Genomic DNA, 10,220 nt, shown 5'->3' with positions numbered 1-10,220 from the left:
CGGAGCGTCAGGATACACCACGGTGGCAGTGCGGTTGTGGATGATCGCCAGATCTAGGCGGCCAGCTCCGGGGTTTTGAAGGTGGTCTTGAAGATGCATAGGTTGTCGGTTGGATATTCTTCGGACAGATCTGAGTGAAAATGTGGTCTTTGGCCGGCGTCCAGAGCCGGTGATGGTGACGCCCTTGGCATCGTTTTCTTCATGAAGGCATCATTGAGGTGAAGCTCCCCCCCGCGCTACCTCCGCAGGAAACCCTCGATCAATTGATCGGATGATGGCGGCGCTTTTATGTCGTTTCCTCCTTGAGGGCGTCATTCTTGGAGGTGTGCATTGGCTCGAGGGACCGGTGGACGGTTTTAGCGGTGGAGCGGCGTTTCATGTCACGCATCGATGATGTGGAGTCTTGGCGGCGTGGTGCAACAGGGTCTCGGCGACGGATGTATGATGAGGACGTGTGAAGGGAGGAGGCGTTGTTTGGCGTCATGGTGGCGTCGACGGCAAGCCTGTCAATGTCGATGTGTCAGTATCTGCTATGAAGATGGATCGGTGGAAGACGTCGACAGCGGCCTCTGAGAGTGTGCCGGACCGTGTGTGCCCCATACCCGGCAAGAGGCTTGGTTGGGGCCTCCGGCTTTAAATGTTAGGCTTCGGTGCGAGGCCTATTTGGTATTCGGCTCGGACAATCAAGACCCCTTCATCAAGTAGATAGAAGTAGCGATAGATGTTGCCAAGGTATCACTTTGTAAGGTCTTTGTGAATAATTAGTAAAATGATTGTATGCATTGTGGAGATGCGAAGGACAGGGGCATCTTTTTAAAACAATAATAATAAAAAATGATACGAGGCTTCAATGGAGCAGTACGGTACTACTAGTGTTTGTTTGATGGACTTCTGCTGCAAGGTTGATGAAAAAGTAATTATGCTAATCTGGCAGCAGTGATAAGTAAATAACCAATGATGGGATAATTGAAATCGTCAGCAGGCATGTAAGAGGCGCTTTTTGGCATTTTGCTCTACGTTCCCGTTTCCTGTATAGGTCACAGGTGTGTATGATTTGTGAGTTGACTCGAGAGGCTTGTGGAGCAACCTTTGTCACTGCCTTTCCCCCTTCTTTTCCTAAAGTGATGTGAGTGTGTGTCCCCTAATTGCTGACCTATTATCTTCCCTGTCCTCAATTAAATTATCCACATCTTGTTCATCTAGTGCTTTTGTATCTTGCTTACCCGCCAAGGATTATTTCTAAACCTCTTTGTTTCACTCCAATAATTGACCATGGATCATTCTTAGTAATATTATAAATTCATAATTTTGGAGATCAATCCAGGAGCATGTTTCTGTGACATATGTACACCTGACCAGATCTCAAGTCACGAGTTTTCTAGGTGCACAGAAAGAGAGAGAGAGCTAGAGATGAAGTACTTGATTCAATACGCTGGCAGCTCCATAAATTCCCATACATTGAGTGCTATGAATTGACTCTTGTAATGATTTTCATACTAGGGCTATACCAACCTGGATCTTCCTCTTCTATTTGAAACTGTTCCTCTTTGTTTAGACTCTTCTTAACTGGAACTGTTCTCCTCTACTTTTCAAGACTATTTAACTGAAACTATCCTGCTAGCTTGTCCAGGATTATCAGTAGACCTGACTGGCTATGGAATAAATAAAGAGCAAAATGCAGCGCTGTTTTTCTTCTCTTTTTTTGCAGGGAAAAGTGTAGTATTGAAGTTGTTCGTAAATCACAAGTACGATGTTGAAAACTTGAAATGTATCATAGGTGATAAGTATGGACTAGGGTCGAATGTTACGATGCTACAAAGATGAGACATAACTGAACTTCTGTAGATCGGCGCAACAAAACGAAATGACAACACACAAATACCGCGGTGCCTCTGCGCTGCCAAAATGAACAGTTCTTCTCAACAGTACCACAGCATCAGAATGTTTCTATTCAAGCAGGAATAGCAAACTTATTACAACGTTGGCACACATAAACATGCTCAATTACATGTAGGCTCCTACTCCACGTGCATGAGCATTACGGCAACAAGGACTGTGCTTTTGTATCTCATCAACTGTACTCTCTACAACCGAAACAAAAGAAGGAAAATACAACGTGGAAATGATGAATCTACACACATCGTATGACAAAGGAGGTAGAATCTCCTTCACTTGTCACTCCATGTATCATCTTGTTCCCAATACTTTGAATATAAGAAATGCAACTATAAAAAAATATAGCTCAGGAGGGATAGATGGAAGAAAGATGGAAGAGAGAGGGGTGGAAAGGAACATGGCAAGGAAAAGAAGGTGGAACAAGAAGATGAAGAGTGTGGGAGAAAACGTGATATTGTTGGGTCTTACAAGGTCAAGAAAAGGTCTTGCAAGGTCAAGAAGACCCAAACAACGGGGTGAGAAGAGGAAGCGAAGGGGGAGGATGGTGGCTAGAAGAAAAGCTCAATCAGGATAACACCATATTTTTGCTATGGGTGAATCCGCGCCGACGGTGCTCCCCGTGGCCAGAATCCTCTCGGTCTGCACTCTCCATGTGTGTCCAACTCCTCCTGCCCGCGAGGCTTGGCCGCCTTGCAGCTCGTCCTCTCTATCTGATGATGGGAGACAGAATCAACAAAGAAGAGAAGGGTGCTGTAAGCCAGGGGCAAAACATGTGGAGATTGCTTCGTGATTAAGGCAGCAATCACTGGATGGCCGAGAGCTCGTACCTCGAATACCAGTGTCCAAGACCGCCGTCGGGGTGGAGGCAGCTGCGACTCCATGAGGTACAACGGGGACCGCGGGGGTGGCCGGCGAGAGGCGGTGCGGTGGTGGCGACGCCGAGCCACAGCAGGGCGGCAGCTCCAGAGCGTAGCGGTGGCACAGGATGTATGGGAGATTTCAGAGCCGCATGGAGTCGGAACCCCACTGGAGCTTTGGGTAGGAGAGGGAGTGAGGAAGGGATCGGGCATGGTTGCTGCGTCTTATATGAACTCGGCCAGCTCTAGGTACTCTGCACTCTGGCCATCGGACGCCGTCCGATCTCTCCTGTGCCGTCCAGATCCAGGTGGCCAGCTCTGCCTTGGCCACTTTTGCTGTAACACGCCCATTACTATTGACTATTTGCGAAACGAAGCCCGCCACCGTGCCCCAACCATAACCTCTTCATCCATGTACAGCAGGGTCTCTGGTCTTGCAATCAATCTTCACCGTAAAAAAGTACCGTCAAAGGTAAAACTATTGCTTCCTCGGCGTCTCTGGTGGATTTGTGCTCATGAGCTAATGAAAGGAAAATGTAAAGCAGGTGAACTATGCTCTAAAATTACCCGATTGCCTATGCATACAAATTACCGTCAAAGACGAGAATGCCATTTTTTTTATTGAAACACGGTTCCTAAGGCCCGATTCATTAAAAAAGGTCGAAGAGAATTGTATGGTTAATTAACGAGAAACTGGGCTAGGACCGTGTCACATCCCTAGCTGCTGGTAGTGCTCTAGGCTAGCTTCATGTGTGCATCATGTCTATATTTTCGAAACTTGAACTGAGGAATTTTGGAAGCCTCAAAAACTTAAATAAAAGAGGGGCAAAACCCCTAGAAATCTCATTCATTGCTCCAAAAATGCTCCTTTTAAATGTTTGATAATTTTTGGTAAGGGTTCTGGTCCCAACCAAAATATTGAACATTTTTAAGGAATTATTTTTGGGACTTTGGATTTAATTCATTAGCTATTTGAATTTGAATTATATTCATATAATTAGAATATAATTTTAAATACCCCCTGAAATATTTTATAAGCTTTTGGAAAAGTCCATCTAGCAATATAAAATATTCAGAGGAGTTTTTGGCATTCTTTGAATTATTTTAATTCAAAACAGTGGCAAAATAAATTAAATAAAATAAAACAAAACAGAACAGAAATAAATAGAAAGGGAGAGAAGGCCACCTGGGCCACCTACCTGGCGCCACTTACCTGGCCCAGCTCCCCCAACGGCCTAGCCCACCAAGGCCCATGCCAGTCATCCTCTACCTCTGCCAGTAGGCAGAGGAGGAAGACAGCGCACGCGCGCGCCGTGGCGACACGCCACCTCCCTGCCTGCATGCATCCCACGCCATCGCGGCGCCTGAACCGCCTCCCCGGCCTCCTCTCGACCCCTGGACACCGCACTTTCCCCTCTTCGCTCCTCTCTCGCCGTTCCCCACCACAGCCGAGCGCGCCCATCGCCGCCGACGCCGTTTACCGGGGCCACAGCCACCCCCTCGCTCCCTCTATGCATCCCTGAGCTCCGCCCTGACCCCGTGGAGCTACACACGCGACGCACGCGACCAGAGGAGGCCGCAGTCGACCGGAGCGTCGTCGTCTTCATCTTCGGTGCCGGAGATCGCCGTCGTCAATTCGCCGTTGCAGAGGCTTCCCCGAGCCCACCGAGCTTCTCTCCCGACCCCTTGTGAGCTCCTACGCCTTTCCCCTCTCTCCCCGAAGTCTAACTCGCCCTCTAGCACTAGCGCTGCCGCGCCCGAGAGCTTGCTGCCGCCGTCCATGGCGCCGCCACGGCCACAACTGCTGCCACTCGCGTTCGAGCATTGCCGCGTGCTCAGCACGCTCCCAGGAGCCGGACGCGCCCACCTGTTCGACCTACCGTTCCCCCTAGCGCCAACCCGCATCAACCCCGAGCTCCGGCCGCCGCCGCGAGCTCGATTCCGGCGAGCCCGTTCGACCTCAGCCCCTCCCGCTTGCCTAGATGGATGCGGCTGAGCGCCAGCTACGCGTAGATGATCGCTGCCGCTGTTTTGGTCGCCGGAGGACGTTTCCCGAGCCCCTCCGCCGCGTCTGGACTCGCCGGCGGTTAAACGCCGGCGACCGTTGACCCTTGACCGGCGTGGGTTGACCCCACTGCCCGGTTTGACCCTCCCCTCTCTCTGACTGACATGCGGGCCCAGGCTCTAATTAAACTTAGGTTAGTTAACTGTGTCACTGACCAGTGGACCCCACTGGTCAGGTTTGACCACCAGCAGCGTCTGTTGACCTGCTGACGTCACAGTGACGCAGTGCTGACGCAGTAAATCCTTTTTTGGATTTATTTATTATTCAGGAAAATCCAGAAAATGGTATAAACTTCTAAAATTCATAGAAATTCAACCGTAACTCCAAATTAAATAATTTATATATGAAAAATTATCAGAAAAATTCAAGGAATCCATCTGTACCATTTTCATGCATGTTAGAACAACTTATAGCTGCTATTTAGCACAAATCAATTAAATGGCATTTGAATAATCACATATGGAGTTTGAATTTGAATCTTGTATTCAAACCAACTTCATTTAATCTGTTGCTAGTTGCATTAGCTCAAAACACATTCATATTGCCATGTCATAGCATGCATCATTTTGTGCATTGCATTGATTGTGTTCTTCTTTATTGCCGGTATCTGTTCCCTCCCGGTAGACGATGTTCCGACGTTGTGATCGTTGACACTGATGAAGACTCAATGTTATCTTCAAAAGTGCCAGGCAAGCAAAACCCCCTTGTTCATTCCGATACAATCCTACTCTCTCGCTCCTGCTCTCTTTTACTGCATTAGGACAACACCGATTCATCTGTTACTTGCTGCGGTAGCTGAACCCCTTTATCCTCTGCATGACCTGTCATTGCCACAGTAAATAGATTGAAACCCACTAGTATGAGTAGGAGTTGTTTGAGCCTTGATGTGCCTACTCATTCATGCTTGTTTGTCATGCCTGCTACTGCTTAGAGTAGAGTCAGGTCTGATTCATCGGGGATGAATCAGAGGCGTGTGAACATGTCCTACTGTGTGTGAGCTAAGTGTGTGAACACGATTTGGTAAAGGTAGCGGTGAGAGGCCATGTAGGAGTACATGGTGGGTTGTCTCATTGAAGCCGTCCTTAGGAACTGAGTTCTATGTTTGTGATCCATGATTCAGCTACTACCATGCATTGGGCCCTGAAATATGACCCCGCTCGACTTCTTATTCACCCTAGCTCTCTGTCCAGGAGTTGCAAGTAGTTTCTGGTGTTTGTAGTATGCTCTAGGCCGTGGACAGCGCTGACCGTAGGGGTGGGCTGTGATGCGGTAGGCACGTGGCCGGGTATACCGGGCGCCCGTTTGGTGTCACGGAACCCTGTTCACATCGTTTGGGGCTGTGAGCGAAACTCCGGCCGGATCTCCTCATGGATGGAACCCGAATAGGCGATAAACCTGGACTAGAGACTTGAGTGTTTAGGTAGGTCGTGGTCTACACCCACGTCGGCTTTCGCTTGAAGTCTGCCGAGCACATGTCGTGTGCAGACGCTAAGTGGTGGAAACATGTATGAAGAAGTACACCCCTGCAGGGTTAATATCATCTATTCGAATAGCCGTGTACACGGTAAAGGACTTCTGGGTTGCTTATATCAGTTCATAGACAAGTGAAAGTGGATACTCTAAAATACGCAAGATAAGTGTGGGTGCTATGGATGGCGTTCTCGTAGGGAGACGGGAGCGGATCCATAGTGGTGTATTGATATGATGAATATGTGGACTCGTGTGCGCCACCTCAAAAGGAGTTACTTGCAGTCGTAGTTTAGGATAGCCACCGAGTCAAAGCTGGCTTGCTGCAGTTAAACCCCACCATCCCCTTGTTGATAATGATGCATATGTAGTTAGATCTGATGTAAGTCTTGCTGGGTACATTTGTACTCACGTTTGCTTAATTTATGTTTTTGCAGAGAGACTTCAGTCTCACTAGTAATTTCGCGTGGTCTTCGACGTTTAGCTTGATACCTCAGCTACGATCTTGTGCCCTCGGCAGGATCTGATAGATAGTCAGGCTTCTCAGCCTTTTTCATTTATAGATGTCTGTACTCAGACATGATAGCTTCCGCTTATGCTTTGTTTTGTATGCTCTGAATGTTGGGTCATGAGACCCATGTTTGTAATATCTCGCTCCTCAGAGCCTATTGAATAAATTACTTGAGTCGTAGAGTCATGTTGTGATGCCATGTTGTATTTGCACATATCGAGCATATTGTGTGTATGTTATTGAAATGCTTGGTATGTGTGGGATCTGACCATCTAGTTGTTTATCTTTAGTAGCCTCTCTTACGGGGAAATGTCTCCTAGTGTTTCCACCGAGCCATGGTAGCTTGCTACTGCTCCGGAACACTTAGGCTGGCCGGCATGTGTCCTTCTTTGTTCCTGTGTCTGTCCCTTCGGGGAAATGTCACGCGATGAATACCGGAGTCCTGTTAGCCCGCTACAGCCCGGTTCACCGGAGTCCTGCTAGCTCAGTGCTACAGCCTGGATTCACTCGCTGATGACCGACACGTTCGATGCTGGGTCATGGATGCCTGTCCCTGTAAGTCTGTGCCACTTTGGGTTTACGACTAGCCATGTCAGCCCGGGCTCCTTATCATATGGATGCTAGCGACACTGTCATATACGTGTGCCAAAAGGCGCAAACGGTCCCGGGCAAAGGTAAGGCGACACCCGTGGGAATACCGTGCATGAGGCCGCAAAGTGATATGAGGTGTTACATGCTAGATCGATGTGGCATTGAGTCGGGGTCCTGACAGTGTTGGTATCAGAGCTTGACTGCCTGTAGGATTACCAAGCCAAACTGGTCGAAGTTGAGTCTAGAAATTCTTTAGTTATATAAGGGAATTGATTGTGGGATAGAACGTAAGGCTCTTTTTACTCCTTATACCTTATGCCTTCTGATCTGAGTCATCTTATCTTTCCTGTGGGGATTAAGAACTAGGCTATCTCTTCTTTCTATCAGGATCACGTGTTACTAATCAGTGGACTTATAAGATTGTTGGATTTAAGTCTCAGTTCAGTTCCTACTACTTCCGTATGTTAATTGTTGATCTCGAAACCGTGATATTGTGCTTCTGAGTGGTTATGCCACCATTTTTGTGAATGTCTCAAATCTTTTCTGAGCATTTACAGCCGTTATGCTGTCCGAGTCATCCCAGGTTTCTAAATAGTCTGATGCATTTGTAAAATCCTTTCCCTCTGGTTTCGATGTTCCTTTATGCCAGCTCAATCACACTAATTGTTGAGTTGAGGTATTCTATTGCCTTGACAATTATGTTGGAGTTACTATTATGACCCTAGGTATTTAGGGAGTCACCTAGACATCTAGCAACGTTTTGTGTTCTCGGTGTGAAGATTCTGGCCATCATTCTCGAAAGCATCTCGTGATGCTACTTAGTAGTAGGTATTCTATTCCTGGGTTCTGAACCCGAGATTCACTCTACCTACTTCATGTTGATAGTAATTGCTAGTGCCTTTAGGATATTAGTAACCTTTGCGATAGTCCTTGAAATCCGTGGTATCTTCTTCTTCCAAATACCATGAACTACTTATGGCAGAAGTTCCTCGTTGAACTGAAATATCACAACAGGATTATTCTTGATGAATTCTCCATTATATATTGTGGCTCTGCCAGTTCTACCTTTCTGCATGGGTTATCCGGAAGAAACATGTTGAACTTGGTTCAACATGCTAAACCATGCATCCACAACTCAGAAAATCGTATGTTCCTTTGAGTTGTCCCTCTTTAGTTGTCTTCTGACCCTCGTTTATAAATTGTTAGTCAAGAGTATGCGTGCAATCGTTCATCGATACCTATTACTCTTGTGGTCCGTCAAGCCATTCTGTCCTGAATGACTTGGAGAAACAAACTCCAGTACCTCGTCCATATCTAGGATTGGGTCAAAGTAGTTGTATTCCGCAGATCAAATGCCAATCCAGCTTTTGGTTCTGTTCTACCTTGGAGTATTACCCCCTTTATGTCAGAATTGTCATGAGAACTGCACCAACTCTCATGAATTTTGACGTAGTGATACTTCTCACCATCATTAGTCATTCCTCGGCCCTCGTGTTGATGCAACCGGAATACCGACAAATGAATTGTGATGTGTGAAACCAATACTCCCAGCAACCTCGTTGCTTGGTAGTTAAAGGACAATAATTTCATTCTTAGTGTGTTGGTTATTGGAATCATCCTTCTAAGACTGATCGTGCTACCTAGTCCTTATTTCGGTGCACCCTTCGATTGATGAGTTAGGATCTTGTCAAGTCCCCACTCATTTGATCATATCGTCTTGCCCCAAAAAGCAAGATTGTTCTCGAGCTTAGTAACATATCGGTGGTTCGTGATTTTCCGAAGATCTTCTCGGAAGTATTACCAGGTTGTCACCTGACCGCTGTGTTGAGCTCGTGATCAAGTTGGTTTATCCTGTAAACCACCCTTTCTCCAAGAATCCGTGTTGGATATCCCTGAGCTAGTTGGTTAAGCTAGACAACAACTTGGAGAATTGGAAGATAAAAGCTTGCCTAACTTAGTTTGTTCCAAAGGAATATTCTTGTGTAGTGTGTGTTGAAGAAAGATGATATCTTCATCGATTGGTCCCTGTGATCAGTTGCTGGACCTATTGTCTTATCAATCCTTTGATTTGAGTGTGGGCTATCGTCAAATCAAATCAGTACCAACGATGCTCGTAATGTTGTCTTATTCGTGGTTGATCCCTCGAGCATACACCATTACATCTTTGGTCTGACCAATGCTATCACCGTGTTCACTTAACTATGGAATTCCTTTTAAAAAGGAAACCTAGATGAATTGTTGTTGAGCCCATTGACAACATCCTTATCTCCTCCATGATTTTGTTGAACATTAAGCTAGTGTTGGAAACTTTTGAAAGCATTTGTTCATGCTAGCTCATGAAGCATATGTTCGGATATAAGAAGTGACTTCCTCTAGTTCATGTGCATTTGATGCAAGTTGCCGCCGTGGACTCGAGAAAGTCAATGTTGCTTCCTTTGGAATCATCGCAAGTCAGTCATGCACACCTGCGAAGAATTCTGTGGTTTGAAGACTTGCAACCTTCAATCTATATGTATCCCTAGCACACCAAGCCACTGATTGATTTGTTCAAGGAGAAGGAGTTCCTTCATAAGAGCTAATCCGGACTTATGTAAGGACTTCGATACCCTCGTTGATGGTTCCCCCTCCTGAACTCGGTAGTGTTTTATTATAAGACTACTTTGTGGTCATGCTTGTCTTGGACAACGTGTTCACATGTTTGTAGCAGAACCAGCTCATGTTTTGGAGCTTTCTATCGTAGTTCATCTCCCGAGAATCCCGCAACGTCATCTCGTCGATTTGTGTTGCAAACTTCCGTTTTTCTTCCTAGACTCGATGAGTCTGGAATATCCTG

General features: G+C 46.6%; 1 long non-coding RNA gene across 1 annotated transcript; it reads right to left on the bottom strand.

Moving 5' to 3' along the window:
* Positions 1 to 1,919: 1,919 nt before the first annotated feature.
* Positions 1,920 to 3,166, bottom strand: LOC123085697 (uncharacterized). Its single transcript, XR_006439852.1, has 2 exons — positions 2,724 to 3,166; positions 1,920 to 2,606 (listed from the first exon to the last, which is right to left on the bottom strand). It is a non-coding gene; the product is annotated as an uncharacterized lncRNA (long non-coding RNA).
* Positions 3,167 to 10,220: the final 7,054 nt, after the last annotated feature.

The sequence above is a fragment of the Triticum aestivum genome, chromosome 4A, assembly GCF_018294505.1.
Source record: "Triticum aestivum cultivar Chinese Spring chromosome 4A, IWGSC CS RefSeq v2.1, whole genome shotgun sequence".
Classification (NCBI taxonomy): Eukaryota; Viridiplantae; Streptophyta; class Magnoliopsida; order Poales; family Poaceae; genus Triticum; species Triticum aestivum.
This window is presented reverse-complemented; position numbering and strand designations above follow the sequence as displayed.